This window comes from Castor canadensis, chromosome 5, assembly GCF_047511655.1.
Source record: "Castor canadensis chromosome 5, mCasCan1.hap1v2, whole genome shotgun sequence".
Classification (NCBI taxonomy): Eukaryota; Metazoa; Chordata; class Mammalia; order Rodentia; family Castoridae; genus Castor; species Castor canadensis.
The window spans coordinates 73,076,594-73,096,714 of record NC_133390.1 but is presented as its reverse complement, the minus strand read 5'-3'; the positions used below and the strand labels follow the sequence as shown (position 1 = coordinate 73,096,714).

At 35.1% G+C, this 20,121-nt stretch overlaps 1 protein-coding gene across 10 annotated transcripts in view; it reads left to right on the top strand.

Annotated features, from left to right (window-relative positions):
• Positions 1-20,121, top strand: part of Znf148 (zinc finger protein 148) — a 115,745-nt gene that overhangs the window by 21,362 nt on the left and 74,262 nt on the right. For 9 of the 10 annotated variants that reach the window (XM_074073351.1, XM_020184186.2, XM_074073348.1 and 6 more), the window contains exon 2: positions 16,771-16,852. The exons of the other annotated variant lie outside the window; for it this stretch is intronic. The gene's annotated coding sequence lies outside the window, so the exon portion shown is untranslated. The remainder of the gene's footprint in view (positions 1-16,770; positions 16,853-20,121) is intronic. 10 annotated transcript variants of the gene reach the window in all.

The window sequence follows — 20,121 nt, the reverse complement described above, 5'->3', positions numbered from 1 at the left end:
ATTGAATTGTTTTTGACCCTTTGTCAGAAATCAAATGAATGCATTTGTGTTGGTCTTTTTTTGGGTGCGCTATTCTGTTCTGTTGACCTGTGTCATACATTTCTTTTCCAGGTCCACACTTGATTGCTATAGTCCTATAATAAGTCTTATAGGGGCAGAATGCTTCTTCCTACTTTATTCTTCTTTGTTAAGATTGTTCTAGTTCTTCTGGTTCTTTTGCCTTTTCATATAAATTTTAGAGTAATCTTGTTTATAGCAATGAAAAATAACTTGTTGGGTACTTGATAGGAATTCAGTAAGTCTGTAGCTCAACTTGGGATTTATTGTTTTATTATATGTAGACTTTCAGTCAGTGACCTTGGGATATCTTTTCATTTCCTTAAATCGTCCACATTTATTTTGAAGCAGTTTCCAAGCATCATTTAAGTTTCCTTAATTAGCTTTATTGAGATACTACTTATATACCATATAGTTTAGTCATTTAAAATATATAGTCAAATGGTTTTTAGTGTGTTCAGAGAGTTACGCAGCCATTAACTATAATCAATTTTGGAATATTTTCATCACCCTAAAAAGAAACTGTCCATTAGTAGTCATTTCCTATATCCCATTCCATCTCCTAGCAATCAGTAACCTTTCTGTCTCTAGGAGTTTGTCTATTTTGGACATTTCATATAAGTGGAATCAGAAAGTAGATGGTCTTCTATATTTGACTTCTTTCACTTAGTATAATATTACATGATGTAGCATGTGTCAGTAGTTCATTACTCTTTTTCTTTGAGGTATTGGGTACTGAACCCGGGGCCTCATGCATGCTAGATTGTTACTTTTTAATTGCTCAGTAGTAATCTATTATGGACATACCACATTTTGTCTAATTATTAGGTGACCAATAGTTGGGAATTGAGTTGATTTCACTTTTTGGTTATCGTGAATAATTCTGCTATAAACATTCGTGTGAAAGCCTTTTTTTCAGTGCTGGAGATTGAACCCAGGACCTTGAGCATGTTGGGCAAGTGTTCTCCCATTGAGAATCCCAGCCCATGGTTTTATGTGAACCTTAGTTTTTAGTTCTCTGTTGTATGTGCCTAGGAATGGAATTGCTGAATTATATGGTACTTCTATGTTTAGTCAACTGAGGAACTTGCAGACTTCTCCAAAGTGGCTTTACCATTTTACATTCCAGCTAACAGTATATAAGGGTTTCAGTTTCTCCACTAAGTTCTTGACAAGACTGGGTAACTGTCTTTTTTTTTTTTTTTTTTTTCTGAAGACAATATTGCTATATAACCCAGGTTGGACTTTTTTTTGAGATCCTCGTGCCTTAGCCTCCTTAGTGCTGGTATTATAAAGGCATGCCCCACCATGTCATTTGATAACTGTCTTTTTTGATTATAGTCTTCCTAATGAGTATGAAATATTTCATGATGTGATATTGTGAAATTGTATGTTTGAACTTCACACATTTCCTGGCATGCAACTTATAAAATCCTTGTGGATTCTGGCTAGCTTCCAGATGGGGCTGGTCACCCCAAAGACCAAGACATGATTTGAGAGTTGAAACTTCAGCACCATCCTTCAATCTCCAGGGAGGGGAGGGCAAAGATTCAATGGCTAATGTGTTTATGTAATGAAGCTTTCATAAGCACTCCAAAGGACTGGGTTTGGGGAACTGAATTTGTGGAGGAGGTTCCTGGAGCCCGGAGAGGGAATGGAAGCTCTGTGTTCCTAGCCCTATCTATCTCTCCATCTTCACCAGGATCCTTTGTGGTGTCCTTTCTAATAAACTAGTATGTGTATTCCTGAGTTTTTGAACAGCTCTAACTGAGGAGGGGGTTGTTGGAATTTCCAGGTCACAGCAGGTTGGTCAGAAGTAAGTCAAACAACATGAGGCATGCAATTGGCAGCTGAAGTTGGAGGCCAAGCGTTGTGTCTGCAGGTGGGTAATGTCAGAATTGAATTGACTTAAAGGATACCTAGTTGGTGTTTGCTGATTGGTTGTTGGTGAGGCAAAATCTCCAAGTGACCACAGTTACAGAGTCTTCTGTGTTGATTGTTGGAATATGAGAGTAGAGAAGAAAAACTGTTTTGTATCTACAGACATAGTTTTGATTTGTGTATCTCTGATGGCTAATGCTGTTGAACATCTTTTCATGTGTGGGGTCATTTGTATGTCTTCTTTAGAAAAATGTTTGTTAAATAGCTCCTTTGCGCTTTTTGTGGTTCTGGGGTTCGAGCTCAGGGATTTTGCACTTCCTAGGCAGGCACTCTACTACTTGAGCAACTCCTCCAGATCTTTTTGCTTTAGCTGTTTTCTGAGTAGGGTCGTGGCATTTATACCTAGGCTGGCCTGGACCTCCACCCCTCATATTTATTCTTCCCAGGTGTGTGCCACCAAGTCCAGCATTTTATTGGTTGAGATAGGGTTGAACTTTGCCTGGGCTGGCCTTATATCTGAATTCTCCCAATCTCTGCCTCCTCAGTGGCTAGGATTATAGGCATGAGACACTGTGCCTGGCTTGTTTGCCCATTTTTTTTAAATTGTTGGGTTGTAGGAGTTCTTTATATATTCTGGATATTAGGCTTTTATCAGGTAAATGATTTTCAAATCATTTCTCCCAGTCTATGTGATGTCTTTATTTTCTTGATTTTTTTTTTTTTTTTTTTGCAGTCCTCTGGTTTGAACTCAGGGCCTCTACCACTTGAGCCACAACTCAGTCATTTTTCAGAGAATGTCTCACGTCTCGCTTTTTATGGGGGGTTGGCTTCACACACTCCTATCTGTGGCCTTGCACAGTAACTGAGATGACAGGTGTGTACTACCACATCTGGCTTATTGATTTGAGGTGGGGTCTTGTTGACTTTTTTTGTGGAGGCTTGTTTGGAAAATGATCCTCTTGATTTCTGCCTCTGGAGTAGCTGGGATTACAAGTATGAGCTACCATCCATAGTCTCTTGATTGTGGTTTTGAAGCATAACAGTTATTACCTGGGTGCTATGGCTCATGCTTGTAATCTCAGCTACTCAGGAGGCAGAAATGGGGAGGATCTCTGTGGAGGCCGGGATAAAAGAAAGACCCTATTTAAATTATAGCCGAAGTGAAAGGGATGGTTGTGTGGCTTTGTAGCGCGCCTTCTTAACAAGTGCAAGCTCCTGGGTCCAAACTTCAGTGCTGTCCCCCACCTCCCTCCAAAAAAAAAAAAATCTTTCATTTCTAAAAGTACAGTATGATATTAATTAAAAGCACAGTGTTGCACAGAAGATCCTTAGAACCTTTTTCCTTCCCTCTATTCCATGGTAACCATCACTGTTTTGCCTTTAGACATCTCATATAAGTGGAATCATGCAGTATTTGTTCTTCTGGTACTGGCTTATTTCACTTAGCATAATGTTCTCAAGGTTTATCCATGTTGAATTGCCTTTTAAGCTGAATAATATTTCTTTGTATGTATGTGCCATATTTTCTTGATGGGCATTTAGCTTGTTGCCACATTTTGGCTGTTCTGAATAATGCTGACTGAACATGGATGCATATATCTCTTTGAGAACCTAATTTGAATTCTTCCCGATAGATACCCACAAGTAGGATTAAATATCCCCAAGTGGAATATGATAGTCATTTTAGTTTGTTGAGGAACCTCCATAAATTTTCCATAGTAGCTGTACCGTTTTACATTTCTATCAGTAGTGCACAAGATTTCCTATTTTTTCATGTGCTCCCAACATCTGTTGTTTTACTTTTTGATAATGACTATCCTAACAGGTGTGAGGTGATAGCTCATTGTGGTTTTTTTATTTACATTTCCCTAACCATTAGTGATGTTCAACATCTTTTCATGTACCTGTTAGCTATTTGTATATTGTCTTTGGAGAAAAGTATTCTCAGGTCCTTTGATGGTAGGGCTTGAACCAAGGGCATGCTAAGTACCACTGAGCTGCACCCCAGCTGGTCCACTTTCAAATCAGGTTAGACCATTTGCTTTTTGCTATTGAGTTTTAGGAGTTCCTTAATATAATTTGGATATTAGTCTCATATCAGATGTGGTTTGCACTTATTTTTTCCCATTCCACAGATAACCTTTTCACTTTGTTTATTGTTACTTTTGCTCTTTAGAATCCTTTTAGTTTGATGTAGTTCCAGTTGTCTGTTTTTCCTTTTGTTGCCTGTGTGCCTTTAGTGTCATGTCCAAGAAATCATTGCTGTGTCATAAAGCTTTTCCTGTTTTTTTTTTTTTTTTAATTGGTGTGTGTGGGGGGTTGGGGGGGTTGGTGTGCTGGGGATTGTATTCATGGCCTTATACACATGCTAGGTACTGAGCTACGCCCCCAAGCTGCTGAGGTTTTCCTGTGAGTTGCATTGAATTTGTAGGTTGGTTTGATGAAGTATTTTCTTAACAATATTAAGGTTTCTGCTCCATGAACACCAATTGTCTTGTTTTGATCTTTGTTAATTTCATGCAGTGATGTTTAATAGTTTTCAGTGTCTAAGTCTTGTACCTGTTTTGTTAACTAATATATTTATTCTTTTTTGGTGTTATCAGAAGGGGCATTCTTTTTTGTGGTGCTAGAGATTGAACCTAGGGTCTCCTGTACAAGTGCTCTACCACTGAGCCACATCTCCAGCCTGGTAGCATTATTTTCTTAATTTCATTTTTGGATTGGTCATTGCTTGTGTGTAGGAATAGAATTGATTTTTGTATGTTTTTGCTGTATCGTGCAACCTTGCTGTACTTGTTAGTGCTAGTAGTATTTTAGTGGATTCATAAGCTATTCTGTAACTAAGATCATGTCATGAACAAATGTAGTTTTACTTCCTTTCCAGTACTTACTCCTTTTATTTAATTTTCTTGCATAATTTACACATGCTCTGTTACAGTGTTGACTGGAAGTATCAGGAGCAGACATCTTGTCTTGTTTCAGATCTTACGGAGAAGCATTCAGTATTTCACCATTAACTATGATGTTAACTGGATTTTCATACTCTTTTAGCAGGTTGAGGAAAGTCCCTTTCCATCTTAGTTCGTTGGGTGTTTTTTATTGTGTAATCGTATTGAATTTCTTCAGCTGTTTTTCTGCATTTACTGAGATGATCTGCCAAATGTGAAGATTTTTTTGTCCTTTGCTCCATTGGTAACGGTGTATTACATTAGTTGATTTTGTTAAATCAACTTGGCATTCCTGAATTGAATCTTACTTGGTCATGGTGCATAATCCTTTTTTATGGTTTGCTGGTATTTGGGGGATTTACAAGTATTTGGTTTGGTAGTGTTTTGTTGAGGATTTTGTGACTTAGGGTTTGTATTTTTTCTTGTGATTTCTTTGTCTTGTTTTGGGATCAAGTAATATTGACTTCATAAAATGAATTGAGAAGTGTACTTTATTTTTGGGAAGAGTTTGTGAACATTGGGATTTATTTTTCACTTAATGTTTGGTAGAATTCACCAGTGAAGCCATCTTATCCTAGAAGTTTTTTGGGGGAAACTTTTAAAAACCTGTTTTTCTGTAATGATTACAGAGCTATTTATTGCTTTCACTTTGAGTTTTGGTAGTGATTTTGAGAAATTGGTGTCAAATTTAGGAGCACAATGTTGTCTGCCATTATGTATGTATTTTTTTTTTTTTAACGCTGCTTGGCATCAGACCCAGGTCCTTACACATGCTAGGCAGACACTACCACTGAGCTACATCCTGAACCTTCTTTTTTTTTCCTTTTTCTGGCAGTACTGGGGTTTGAACTCATGCTTTGTGCTTACTAGGCAGGCACTCTACCACTTGAGCCACACCTCTAGTCCCATCCTGAACCTTCTTTATTATCTTTTTTAAAGCAGGATCTTACTTATAATTCCTTATTTCATTCTTGATACAGTTTGTCTCCTCTCCTTTTTTCTTTTTGTTAATTTTGTTAAAGGATTATAAATTTTTGTTTGGTTTTTCTCAATTTTCTATTTCATTGGTTTATTTTGGGTTCATTTTGCTTTTTTTAGTTTCTTGTGGTAGATAATTATGTTGCTTGTTTGAGATTTTTCCTTATTTCTAATAAGCATTTAGTGCTATCAGTTGTCTTATAATTATTGTGTTAGATGCATCAAAATTTTTTGATGTCTTGTGTTTTTATTTTCATGGGTGTATTTAAAATTTTTCTGAGACATTTTTGACCCATGATCTTTTTTTTTTTTAAGAAGTATGTTTTATTCCTGTCTTTAGAGATTTTCTTGTTGTCTTTCTGTTACATATTTCTAGTTTTAATATATTATGATCAGAGAATACAGTTATTTCAGTTTTCAGTATATTTTTAAGATTCATTGTGTGAGCCAACCCATTATTTGCCTTGGTGAATTGTTCTATGTGTTTGAAAAAGTGTATTCTGCTGTTTTTGAGTGGAGTATTAATTAGACTATCTTGGTTGATTGTGTTATTAATGTAGTGCTCTGCTTTAAAAAAATATTAAATATTCTCCATTCAACTTACATTGTGGATTTTGAATTTCTCTTAAGTAACATTATTGGGCCGTTTAAAAAATCTATTCTGTCAGTCTCTCTTGTTTGTGATTGGTTTATTTAGACCATTTGTATTTAAGGTAATTATTTATATGTTAACACTTAAGCCCGCTTTATTTTATTATTTCATTTTTGTTCATTTCTTCATGTCTTTGCTCCTGTATGTTTTCTTGCCTCCTGTGGATTGCTTGAACATATCTTAGGAATTTATCTTGATTTGTAAACCTTTTTAAGTTCTCAATTAAGCTTTTAATGAAAAGATCATAAAATAAGTTTCTTCGCAATGTACATTAAGACTACACACTTCTGAAGATTTGTAAATTTTTGAATCAATCTTTTGGTTTAATGTTCCTCATGGTTGTTCTGTTTATTACAGTATGCATATGTGAATTACAACAGTCTGTTTATATCAGTATTTTACCTCTTGAAAATTGAAGTGTGAAGACCTCACTTTTATCTTCTCCAGTTTTAAGTATACTTGTCTTAAGTACCAAGAAGTGTTATAATTTTTGTTTAAATCATCAAATATGATTTAGCTGGTTGTGGTGGCACATTCTTACAATCCTAGCACTCTCAGAGACTGAGGCAGGATTGCAAGTTCAAGATCAGACTGGACTACATAGTCTCAAAAATTTTTGACAAAAACTAATGAAAGAAATAATAATCTTGTAATCTTACATGTACCTATATTTCTATTCTTCCTATTGTTTCTTCTTCTGGATAGTTCCACGGTCTTCATTTTAAAAAATCATTTCTTTTTTTTTTTTCTTGTGGACTAGAGCTTGAACTCAGGGCCTACACCTTGAGCCTCCACCAGCCCTTTTTCATATTGGGTATTTTTGAGATAGGGTCTCACAACGAACTATTTGTCTGGGTTGGCTTCGAACCAGGATCCTCCTGATCTCTGCCTTCTTTTTTTTTTTTTTTTTTAATGTTTTATTATTTTTTTTTTCTTTTATTCATATGTGCATACAATGTTTGGGTCATTTCTCCCCACTTCCCCGGACCCCTCCCCTACCTCCTTTCCCCCTCACCCCCTTGCTACCAGGCAGAAACTGTTTTGCCCTTATCTCTAATTTTGTTGAAGAGAGAGTATAAGCAATAATAGGTAGGACCAAGGGTTTTTGCTAGTTGAGATAAGGATAGCTATACAGGGAGTTCACTCGCATTGTTTTCCTGTACATGCGTGTTACCTTCTAAATTAATTCTTCTCGAACTAACCTTTCCTCTAGTTCCTGGTCCCCTTCTCCTATTGGCCTCTGTCACTTTAAAGTATCTGCATTAGTTTCTCTGCATTGAGGGCAACAAATGCTATCTAGTTTTTTGGGTGTGTTACCTATCCTCATACTTCCCTGTGTCTGATCTCTGCCTTCTGAGCAGGTAGGATTACTGGAGTGAGCCACCAATGCACAGCTTAAAAAAATCATATCTGTTTGGAAAATTTTCTTCAGTCAGTCTTGATGTGTAGGTCTGCTTAGCACCATATTCTTTTAGTTTTTCATCTTTTGAGAGTGTTTTTTATTTCTCCATTATTCCAGAAGGGTAATTTCACTGGATATATAGTTCTTGTTTGGCAGTTCTTTCTCCTCCCAATATTTGAAAAATACTGTACCACTTTTATTTTTGGTCTCTGTGGTTTCAGATGAGAAATCTTGGTGACATTTGAATTGATGTTCCATTATGGGTAATATGTCATTTCTTTTTGGCTACTCTCAAGTATTTTTCTTTGTTTTTAGTGTTTGAATGTTTAGTTATGATGTGTATTTTTTATTTTTTTTTCTTTCTTCAGTCCTTGGGATCAAACCTAAGGTCTCATGAAGCAAGTGCTCTACCACTGAGCTATACTGTGTGGATTATTTCAGGTTCATCCTCTGGAGTTTGCTCAACTTTTCTGGTCTGCAAGTTAGTATTTGCTGAATTTAAAAAGTTTGCAAATACTGTTTCAGCCACCTCCTCCCCTCTTCTGGTATGTTAATGATGTAAATTTGGTCCTTTGTTAATGTTTTTTTCTAATGTTCCACCCCCGATATTTTCTCTTTATTGTTCAGTTTAGAAAGATTTTACTTTTCTTTTTCTTTCTTTCTTTTATTTTTGATTCCCATTTCCCTGAGAATTCTACTCTTCTCTTCTCAGGTTCAGCTACTCTCTTTCCTGTCATCTCCATGTTTCTATGTAACCCATCTGGCAAGTTTTAAAATTAATTTTTTACATCTTTTAGTTCTATAGTTTCCTTTTGCTTTTTCTTTTTGTTTGCTGAGACTTTCTATGTCTTTATTTGTTTAAGGAAACTGTAATTGCTGAAACATTTTAATTATAACTGCTTGCTGTTTTTTCACATGTTTCAGGAGAGTGTGTAATTGATAACTGAAACATTTTTGTGGTGACTTTTCAAAAATCCTTGTCTACTAATTCCACCATCTGATTCATCTGTGTGTTGGCCTTAGTAATTTGTCTTTTCTCAGTAATGTTCTGATTTTATTGGGTGATTTTCTATTTTATTGTGGACATTTTATTTATTCTGTTAGGCTTTGAGCCCTATTTAAGAGTCACCTCTTCTCCCCCACCCTGATATCTTTGTGCAAGGGAGTAGAGGCTTGACTGAAACTGAGCTGCTTGTTGTGGCTGGGTCGTGGTTTCCTCTATTTGCCTGTGCATCTGTAGGCAGAAAACAGGAGTCTCAGGCCAAGTAGGGAAGGAGAGTGTTTTCTGTAGTCTTTGTTGTTGTCTGGCCTTCTAGTTGATCTCCTCCTGATGTTGCTAGAGGGATTCTTGTTCAGTTTTGGGGAGGAATGTGACTATCTGGCCTGCCTTCTGTGCTAGGTAGGTCAGGAAATGCCAGGTCTTGGTTGCTAGAATTCTGTGGTGTGTGGAAGCATGAAAACACCCTGTTGTTCTTTTCTTTCTCCAGTACTGGAGTTCTAGATTGGTTTGCTGCCTTTTTAATATCTTTCAGAGTTTTCCTTTGGTTGTTTCTCATGTTATTTGTAGGCAAGCAGTCTAGCACTCAAGCCCTGTGCTCTTTCATCCTTATGCTATTTCTGTGGTTGGTTTGTAGTTGTGCTTAGAAAAATAGATCTGGGCCATTTTATCTGAACTCAAACTTCAAGTCCCTTAATGTTGTGAACCCTATTATGTCTATCCAAATGAGTTATTTCAGCATTGAAAATAATGGTGCAGTCATATGCTGCTTAATGAGGTGTTGAGTCAGTGATGGTGACACCAGGACAGCGTATTGCTTAGTGATACCATAGCCATCTTAGTTTGTGTAAGTATACTCTGTAGTGTTTGGACATTGACGAAACCATCACACAGCATATTTCTCAGAGTATATCCCTGTTCAGTGGAGCACAGCTGTATATGGATATATGTTTTGTGAACTTTATGGATTATATAAATGTGTGTTTCATTTATAATCCACCATATCTGACGGTGCCCATGAAATTTTATCAGTATCAGTCAGTTGAAGAAGTGCTAAGAGCATCACATAAACATAATTTTTTTATTTAATGAGTTTATAAATTCTATATATTTTCTTCAATGATGTGTTGAGGACTATTTGTATTTAAGATATTTATTTCAGCAATACAGTTTTTTAATTCTGTAAGCATTTTTTAAAACAAGCCTGAAAGTCTTATAGTATGCAGTCAATTTAATGTTACTAACTCCCAGACTGAAAAAAGAAAGAATATGTCCTGCTTTTATGTTTCTTAGGTTCCTGAAGAAAAATTGGCCCCCAGAAAAGAAACTGTCCATTCCACATTAGTAGAAACTAGAGTTTCTAAGTCATAAGTTAACTTGATAAATCATCCTTCACCATTTAAAAAATATATTTCACCAATAATTAAATTTCATGAAGTGTTCAGACTTCACAGTTACTGGCATTATGAAAAAAATCACTTTGCTCCTTTGCCATCACTTTTTTTTTTTCTGTCTGTACTTGAGGCTTTGAACTAGAGGTCTTGGGCTTGCTATGCAGGTTCTTTACCACGTGAGTCACACTCCCAGCCCTACAGCCACTTCTTGAGGTATTCTCTTCTCTAAATGACCCCTATAGCTACTCTCAGTTTCCTAATCAGATCAAATGCAGTTCCTTTGGGTCAAGATAGTAGCATTATTTTTATGTGTAGGAGCCCATGTTTTCTAGGCAATTGATAAGAATAACCATTATTGCCAAAAGATGAACTGGAAATAGAATGTGACTTGTTTGAGCCCATTTACAAGTTTTTAAATAAGCATATTTCATATTAAAAGTAATAATTCTAATTGCTTCTTTAACTTTTAATAGTATTATAGTGTCCGATATGGTGCTTACCTCTGCAATCCCAGCTACTCAGGAGGTGGATTGGGAAGTTTGAGGTTAGAGACCAACCTCAGCAAAAAGTCCCATCTCAACCAATAAGCCAGGCGTGGTAGTGCACTTCTGTAATCTCAGCTGTGTGGGAGCCATAGGTAGGAAGATTGTGGTACCAGGCTAAAAATGCAAAATTCTATTTGCAAAATATCCTAACAAAAAAAGGCATGGCTCAAGTGAAAGAGCACCTGCCTAGCAGGGCCCTGAGTTCAAACTCCAGTTCTACTGAAAAAACCCAAGAACCTAAAAACAAGTTTAATTAAAGTGTTAAACTTTAATTCTTAAATTGATTCTCATAATCTTTTCTAGGCTTCTCTTAGTTGTTACGTTACAGTAATTTTTGTGTTGTAAACATTAGATGTATTTTTTTCTGTTTATGTGCATCAGTAACTCATTGTAGATTGCATTTTCATTTCAGATTTTCTGTCTGTTGCTGTTATACTATTTTGAAGATGTTTATTTTTTTCCACCTAACTCTCAGAACTTTGCTGAGACTAATTTAAAATGCATTTTATCTTGGGAATGCTTTTTCCTCTGGTGTTATGTTAGAATAGAAATTTATTAAGAAGCAGTGACTCTTGAGCCTCAGTTCATCCTTCACAGAATTGAAACAATTATATCCACCCACTGTAGTTGTAGGGTGTCAAAAGAATTGTCACATGTGAAAGCACTCTGTAAACTGTGAAGTACTTTATCAGAGTATGCTTGTATCTTTGAGGAGATAATTTGGAAATTTACCTGGGTGGCCTTCATAATAAAATACGACTTTTTATAAAGTAAGTGTTTATTTAGTAGAACTGTGTAAAAGGAAAACAGCCTGTGTTTGAGTTTAGTGGCTTATTATCCTCCCCTGCCAATGCTGGGGTTTGAACTTACGCTTGTTAGGCAGGCGCTCTGTCACCTAAGCCACACCTCCAGCTCTTTGTTGCTTTTTTTATTTTTCAGGTAGGGTCTTGTGTTTTTGCCGGGGGCTGGCATCAGTCTGTAATCCTCCTACCTTTGGCTCCTGCATAGCTGGGACCACACTGCTCAGCTTACTGATTGAAATAGGGTCTCCCTAACTTTTTGTCTTAACTAGCCTTGAACAGTAGAGGATCTCTGCCTCTTGCGTGAGCCTGGCAGCTTTCTAGTCTTAAAAAACTAATTTCTGTTAGTAAATTTGGAGAAAAATTACATAGTTACTTGATAGTATAGTGTCCTAACTGCCATAGGATTCGTTTTGGGTATATTCCCTTAACAGCAGGTGATTTAGATGTAAAGGTTCTATCTCTGTAGTACTTAGTTGTCCAAGGAGTTTATAAAAATGCTTACTTTTGTATTTTCTGGTTTTTTTGTTTTGTTTTGTTTTTGGGGGACAGAGTCTGATTGTAAAACCAGGCTGGCCTTGAGCTTTCGATCCTCCTGGCTAGCCTCTCTGCAGTGCTGGGATTACAAGTATTTACCAACATGCCCAGCCTACTGTTTTGTTTTCTGATGTGTGTGATAATAGGTTTCTTGTTTGACAAAAGTTTACTGGTTAGTTGATTTGTAAAGGTCAAGGGCAGGTGAAAGTTTGCAGTTGGTGGCTCTATTTTACTCACTTTAGTCAATATCTTTTTAAGTATATGGTTACCTTTTTAAAGATTATGTTTTTCAACTAAGTGCAGTAGCTACATTAATTGCTTTTTTTTTTGTTGTTTTTGACAGTACTGGGGTTTGAACTCAGGGCCTCACACTTGCTAGGCAGATGCTCTACCACTTGAGCCACTCTACCAGTCTACATTTTTTTTTTTTTCTTTCATAAGATTTTGGCTTGCTTTTTTCTGAGAGTAGAAATGGAAAATGGCAACTAGAAAGAACAAGGTCTAGGTCAATCCTGTGCACTGTATAGTGAGACCCTATCTCAAAAATAACTAATGCAAAAAAGGGCCTGTGGGGTGGCTCAAGTGGTAGAATTCCTGTTTAGGAAGCAAGAGGCCCTGAGTTTTTTGTCAGTACTGACAAAAAAAAAAAAAAAAAAAAGCTGGTTAAGTACTATACAAATGTATATCAAGATAAAAGGGGGATTGGATGAATGTATGTGAGGTAACTTGCAGTTTTAAATGGTGTTACTGAAAAGGCTCCTCCAGTAACAAAATGCTAACTGAGCAAAGACTTAAAGGAGGTAGGACATTGAGTTGTGAGGATCTCTGGGGAAGAGTGTTCATATGGAGGAACAGCCAGTGCTATAGGTCCTAGGGCCTGGAACATGCTGGAGATTCTCGCATAATAAAGAAGTCCCTGTGGCTTGAGTGGGCACAAGTGTAGAAGTTGAGGTCTGAAAGATGAGCATGGCTGTTAGTAGTTATGTTTGGATTTGAGAATATTTGCACATATGTGACGTATCTTGGGGATGAGACTCAAGTCTGATCATGAAATTAATTTGTTTCATATATGTCTTATACACATAGCCTGAAGGTAGTAGTGTGCAAATTTTTAATATAATTTTGTCCAAGAAACAAAATTTCATGGTGTGGAATTTTCCACTTACGGAGTTATATTGGTACTCAAAAAGCTTTGGATTTTGGGACATTTTGAATTTGGATTTTCAGAGTAGAGTTGCTCAACCTAAGTACCAGTCTCATAGCTTTGTTGATTGGATTGAGTTAATACCTGCAAAATCCTAGGAACACTGCTGTGCAAAATCTAAATTCTGTATTCTTTGTATCCTTGCATGTGTAGTCAACATTAAAAGGTCAGCTTTTCTTTTGAAACGGTATCAAAGACAGGATTAATTGCTCTCTACTTTGGTTTTTCTTTGATAAATTGACTTACGCTTAAATTGCAACACTTAGTACATTATTATCCTAGATATTTACTGTATGTATTTTATGCATGTCTTAGTGTATTGTAGAAATGTTTGAAATGTTTGAAACTGTTGACTGAATTATAGTGACTAAAATGTTATCTTAATAAATCAGACCACCTGCTAGCAAGCATATTGGATCATTGCCAATCTAATAATAGAAGGATGGTAGCAAATTGTCCCTATAAAACATCTCATTTATTTTCTTTCTGTGCCATAATTTTTAAACTTGGTATTGGTAGAAAATAGCTTTAATTATTAAATGTAAAAGTCATACCATGGAAAATAAAAGTGTATTTGTATTATTATATTTCTAATAACATCCACTGTTATTGGTAAAGAAATAGGTACCTTAAAAAAACAGAAAAATACCACCCTGATTGATAGCATAGATAGAATAAGATCCCTATTTTAAAGTATATTTTTTGTCTTAATCTGTTTGTATCTCCACAAGAGATTATAATCAAAGAATATTTAGGTAGCAAAATCTTTTTTTTTTTTTGGCAGAACTGGGGCTTGAACTCAGGGCTTTATGCTTGCTACGCAGGAACTCTACCACTGGAGCCATGCCTCCAGCAGCTAGCAAGATCTTTAATCAGAACTGCTAAAAGGGAATATATTCACTAGCTGCTGAAGTGGGAGATTGGATAAGGAAAGGACATCTTAACTACAATATAGGGACTGAGTGTTGTTCAGGTAGCTATACCTTTTTATGCCTTCAGGGATTTAGTTTGCAGCTTAGTAAATTTTTCTCATTGTTGGTGGAGAAGAGAAAGTAGAACAGATTTGAAGGAGAAATAAAATTGGCAGATAATGGTAAAGGAATTAGGACTCTAGAAGCAAAGATTATGTGGCAGATGACTTAGAGAAATTGTGGGTTTCCATGGTAAAGGAAAGATACTCAGAAATGTTTATGAATTCAGACTTTGGAGTTTAAAATTAAAAAAAAAATTTTTTTGTATTATGTGTGACATGTTTCCTTTTTCTTCTTGCTTCACTATTTTATTTTTGCTTCCTTTTTAGCATCTCTAGTTATATTCTTTGATGTATTACAACCTTAATTTAGTGCTTTCAATAAAAAGTGATACAAGACAGGAAGTATGCTTTTCATGACAATGTTTTCAACAGAACATTAACATTTCAAAATTATTTGTCCAGCCTGTAGATGTTAACATATTATGTGATGAGATATGTTATAATGTCTTGATTGTAGAGTGCGTATATCAAATCAGCTTTCAAAAGAGACTCATTAAGATGTGTTATTTGATGACAGTTTTACTTCCTGTCTATAGACTTTGTAGTGCTTTTTCTGTTAACTTTATTCCTGCAGCTATGCTAGCAGTTGTGAAAGTTGAATACACTAATATATGGAAATACATAGAAAATGTATAATATTCTAATAGAATAGTGAGTAGTAGTATAATGCAGATAACAATTTTGATATACTTTAGTTACTCTTAGTACAGTTTGTTTCATAGGTTATTTTTTTTTCTATTGCTATAGAAGTATATATTTAAAAATAATTTGACTAGGGAGGTAGTTCAAGTGGTAGAGTGACTGTGTAGCAAGTGAGAGCCCCAAGCTCAGCCCCAACTACTGCCAAAAGGATGGAGTGTGGTACAGAGGCATGTGCCTGCAGTCCCAACTGCTTGGGAGACTGAGGCCAGGGAATTCAAAGTCAACCTGGGTAGCACAGTGAGACTCTGTTTCTGCCACAACAAAGCATAATTGAGAATGGCATCTTTGCTCTTTTGAATGCTTGCCACAAAACTTTGAAGCAGGCAATTAAGAGCTTACTAGGAAATTTTAAAATAGATTTTTTTTTTCTTGTTTATAACTAGTTTAGCAACTTAACTTCTGACTGGCTAGGGACTAGAGAATGCTAAATTATTTGAAAGACTACTACTTGTAATCTCTTGATAAAATTATCTAAGCCCAGCTTTGAAATACAGTACTTGGTCATTTTCAAGAGATTTTCAACTTCTTGTGTTGTTCGTTTTTTACATTTATAAGCTTCTATTTATGTGCAGGATACTTACTTAACCCTAATATGTGTAAGGGCTGATTCGTAAAATGCCTTATCTGTTGTTTCTGAATAAAAACTTACATTTGGCCTGTTCTTTGTTTCTAATAATTCATCTTTAATTTTTCATTACCTTTATCTTGTGTACTTGGAAAATTACTCCAGTTAAGAAATTAACTCCAGTGAAGAAAATGATCTCTGACCAGTATCAATACAATACCAACATGAAGTGTTAATTTTCTGCATTGGTGTTTGCTGTAGTATGCCATTTAAAAAACACAAGTGGACCATTTTAGCATTACCTTTTGCCTTAACAATTTAAAAACTTATTTTTTTGTATTTTCAAAAAATGATGTATTTTCCTTATTAATTTTTTTTTCTTTGAAATAGCATCTTGCTATGTAGCCCAGCTGACCTCAAATTAACTATATCACCCAGTTTGGCCTTGAACTCGTGATCCTCCTGCCTTAGCCTCCTGAGTGCTGGAATTGTAGGGATCTTCCACTCATGTACAGCAGAAGCTACATTCTTTGTATATTTAAACTTGTGAGCTAAGGGAAATACTATAGGATTTTATTAAGAAATAGGGCAATTTGAGCGATGGAGAGTATCACATATGATTCTTTTTTATATTCATCCATCCATCCATCCATTTAAAGACTGGATTTCACTATATAGCCCAGGCTGGCCTCGAACTCATCCTCCCAAGTGCAGCATGGAGCAAAACTGGCATATGATTTTAATGAAACACATTTGAGCTTTTTTTCCTAATTGATGCTGATTCAAAGTTATTGTCCTGACTTTAAAGAAATCTTAATCCTTAACTGGAAATTAAGTTTGAAAAAGTCTTATTTTATTATCTTTGTGATAATAAAACCCATCATTTAGTACTGATGGGTTGTTATAGTTGAACCAAGTATTGCTTGCTATTGATTATGTTAAATCCAACAGTATCTACTATGGAAAGAATTTTGTTAGTGTTTTCATACTTAGCTATCACTATTTTGCCTGACTTTACAACTATGTCTGTTTCTGATTCTTTTTGGAGATAACCTGTATTTTTGTACTTTTGTAGGCTATAGGAGAGGAATCAGCAGTTTGGAAACTCAACCAAGTTATCTGGCGGGATGGGCATTTGCCTGACATATTTTATAGAGGTAATTTAACATTTGTTTCACTCAGTTTTTTTTTTACTTATTTGTAATAGTTTGCCCATGTGCTCACACATGAACACATATACTCAGAGCTATTGGGTAATACTCTGCATTTACTGTGCAGTCCCTTTTCCTTTTATACCATATGCATATAGCATGAGCACTATGTATGAATAGCATGATATCACTGTATGTAGGCAGGCATATCTGAACATTGAACAGAATTAATGTTACTACTTAGAGATAAAGCCCATTATCTTTTCCCAGTTAACTAGATTTCTTGCATATCTCTTTTAGGTCCCAGTTCCTTTGTGTTAGGAAGATGATCTTTTTTTGTGGGCTATGTTGGTACATATGCTGGTAATATGTGGTAATATGTTGGTACATATTAAACCTATGCTTTTACCTTTTAAAGAACATGAAAGAAAATTAAATATTTAACAGTTTTCAAGATATTTACATATGCCAGTAGCATTTTCATGTCTGTTATTAATGATCGTAAAATTTCTCCAGTCATATAAAACTTGAGGACTGAAAATATTAGCAGTTTTAGTGGCCACATTTTAGAATTTCCTTCTTTTTCCATGTCTTCTGGTAAATGTCACACCCAACATTTTTTACTTCCTTACCCAGTTTTATTATAAGAGGAGTACCCTTAAGCAGTAGAGGACGTCATAATATCAAAGAAGTAGCTCTCCCCCTTTTCCATTCTTTGTTAATATTATATATTCTTCTAGACATTTTCTGTACATTTATAAGCATTTAAGTGTGCCTATATCTACACGTCCTTTAGTTGGATATTGTACATACTGTTCAGCAAATTGCTTTTTTTAAAGAAAAACAAAAAGCTTCCATAACTCATTTCATTATAAGTAATATCTTAGTATTGGATATACCATAATTGTTTTAATTAGTCACTTATTTATGGGTATCTAGGTTTTTAAGGTTTTTCTGCTATTATATAGTGAAATTTTTTGGGTATATCATTGCACATATTTTAAAATATATAACATATATGGTGTTTAAATTCCTAAGAGAAAAGTTGTTGGGCCAAAGAGTGTGTACATTGAACAGTTGGTGGATAAATTGTTTAACTCTTAAAAAGTATGCCCAGTATCATCTCTGACAGCATTAGCTAATGTCATGCATTTTTATAGGTCAGTTTTTTTTTTTTGTTAATTAGCTTTGTTTTTCCTTATGAGTGAATGTGGGCTTATTATTATTGGCCATACATATATTTTCAGTGATCTTTTTGTCCATGTGCATTTTTTTTGTCCTTTTATGGGACTTTTTGTATATTAGGGAAAGGAAGTCTTTGTCATTTGCTAGGCAAATTATTTTTGCTTATCTTTTGATCTTGATTTTGTTTTCGTCCTGTAGAACTTTTAAAAAAATTTTATTGTTGAATTTGGTAGTGATCTTGTCCTTCATGGCTGGTGTGGCATGGAGGGGAGTGGGATAGAGAGTTCTGTGTAAGGTTTAAAAGATCTTCACCTTTGAGTATAGGAATCATTTTCCTTTCACATTACATCTCTGAATGACCTGAATCCTTGATTTGTCATAGTTTGACACTTTTTTTTTCTTAGTGACACTAAAATAATTGTATTTCTTAATTGCTAGAAAGTAATTCTAAATTTAGTGAACTATAGTACTTGAAAAAGTTGAACAGATTACAGAAATAGGCATCCCAAATGCACCTGAAATTTAGTAAGTAATAAATGTGATATTTAAAAAATATGGAAATTAATCATTCAGTAAATGGAGTGAGGTCAACTGGTTAGTCATCGAGAAAAAAAGTAAAGTTGGATATCCACATTTGTTGCCTGTGTAAAAATATTCACTATAAATTCAGATTTTTAAATAAGTTAAACCATATAAAGTACTTGAAAATTTAGTCATCTAATTCTGTATTGTTTAGAAAACATACTTTATAGTACTTCAGTCCTTTTAAATTTATTGAGGCTTGTCTTATAGTTCAGTGTTGTGCTCTATGCTGGAGAATGTTTCATGTATATCTGGAAACTGTATTCTGCTCTTGTTTGGTAGAGTTTTTATATATCCCAATGAGTTCTAGTTGGTTGGTAATATGGTTCAAGTCTTCTATATCTTTGCTAATTTCATGCCTTACTATTTGATCAATTAGTTAGATTTGGGTATTGAAGTCTACAACTATGACTGAATTTTCTATTTTTCCTCCCAATCATGTTAGTTACTACTTCATTATTTTGGGGCATATGCACTTATTAGGTACATTTACAATTATTAAAGCTTGATTTATTGACCCATTAATCATTATGAAATACATTTGTGTCTTCAGTATTTGTCTTAGTCTGGTTTATCTATATTAATATTGCCATTTCACCTTCCTTATTAATTTTATTTTTTTTTGGTGGTACTAGAGTTTGAATTCAGGGCATCATGCTTGCTAAGCAGGTGTTCTTGAGTTGCGTCTTCAATACTTTTTTGCTTTAGTTATATTTTAGTAAGGGTCTCACATTTTTGCATGGGACCAGCCTTAGACCATGATCCTCCTATTTACATTTCCCACATAGCTGTTATTACAGCTTTGCCTGGCTTGTGGATTGAGATGGGGGTTTCCCCTAGTGTTTTACATTTTTCATCTTGCTGTTTCTTTTATATACGTCTACTATGTTTTTGTTCCTCTGTGTCTCCTTTACTTCCTTTTGTGTTAAATATTTTTCAGTGTACCATTTTAATTCTTTGTTGGTTTCTTTTTTTACTATGAAATTTTAAAAATCTTTGTAGTTGATGAAGTAATGGTATTCATTTTAACAGTCTGCTTAATATCAGTAAAATAAAAAATCTATGCCTAAAATAGCTTTATTTTCTTTTTCCTTTGTTGATGCCACTATTGTAATATATATGTATATGTTATAAATTCAGCAATACAGTGTTTTAATCATTGCTTTACACCTTTTTAGATCTTTTAAAGATCAAAAATGACCAGTGAAAAAGAGTTTTTTAGGTTGGCCTACATATTTGCCATTTCTTGTGCTCTCATTTTTTCCTGTGTATTTGAGTCTAGTGTCTTTCAGCTTGATGGATTTCCTTTTGTATTTCTTGTAAGTTAAGTCTACTAGTAAAAACTTGTCAGTCTGGGAATGTCTTCATTTTTTTTTTTGCGGTCCTGGGGCTTGAACTTAGGGCCTTTAACTTGAGCCACTCTATCAGACCTATCTTTGTTAACGGTTTTTTGAGAGAGGGTCTCACAAACTATTTGCCAGGGCTGGCTTTGAACCGCAATCCTCCTG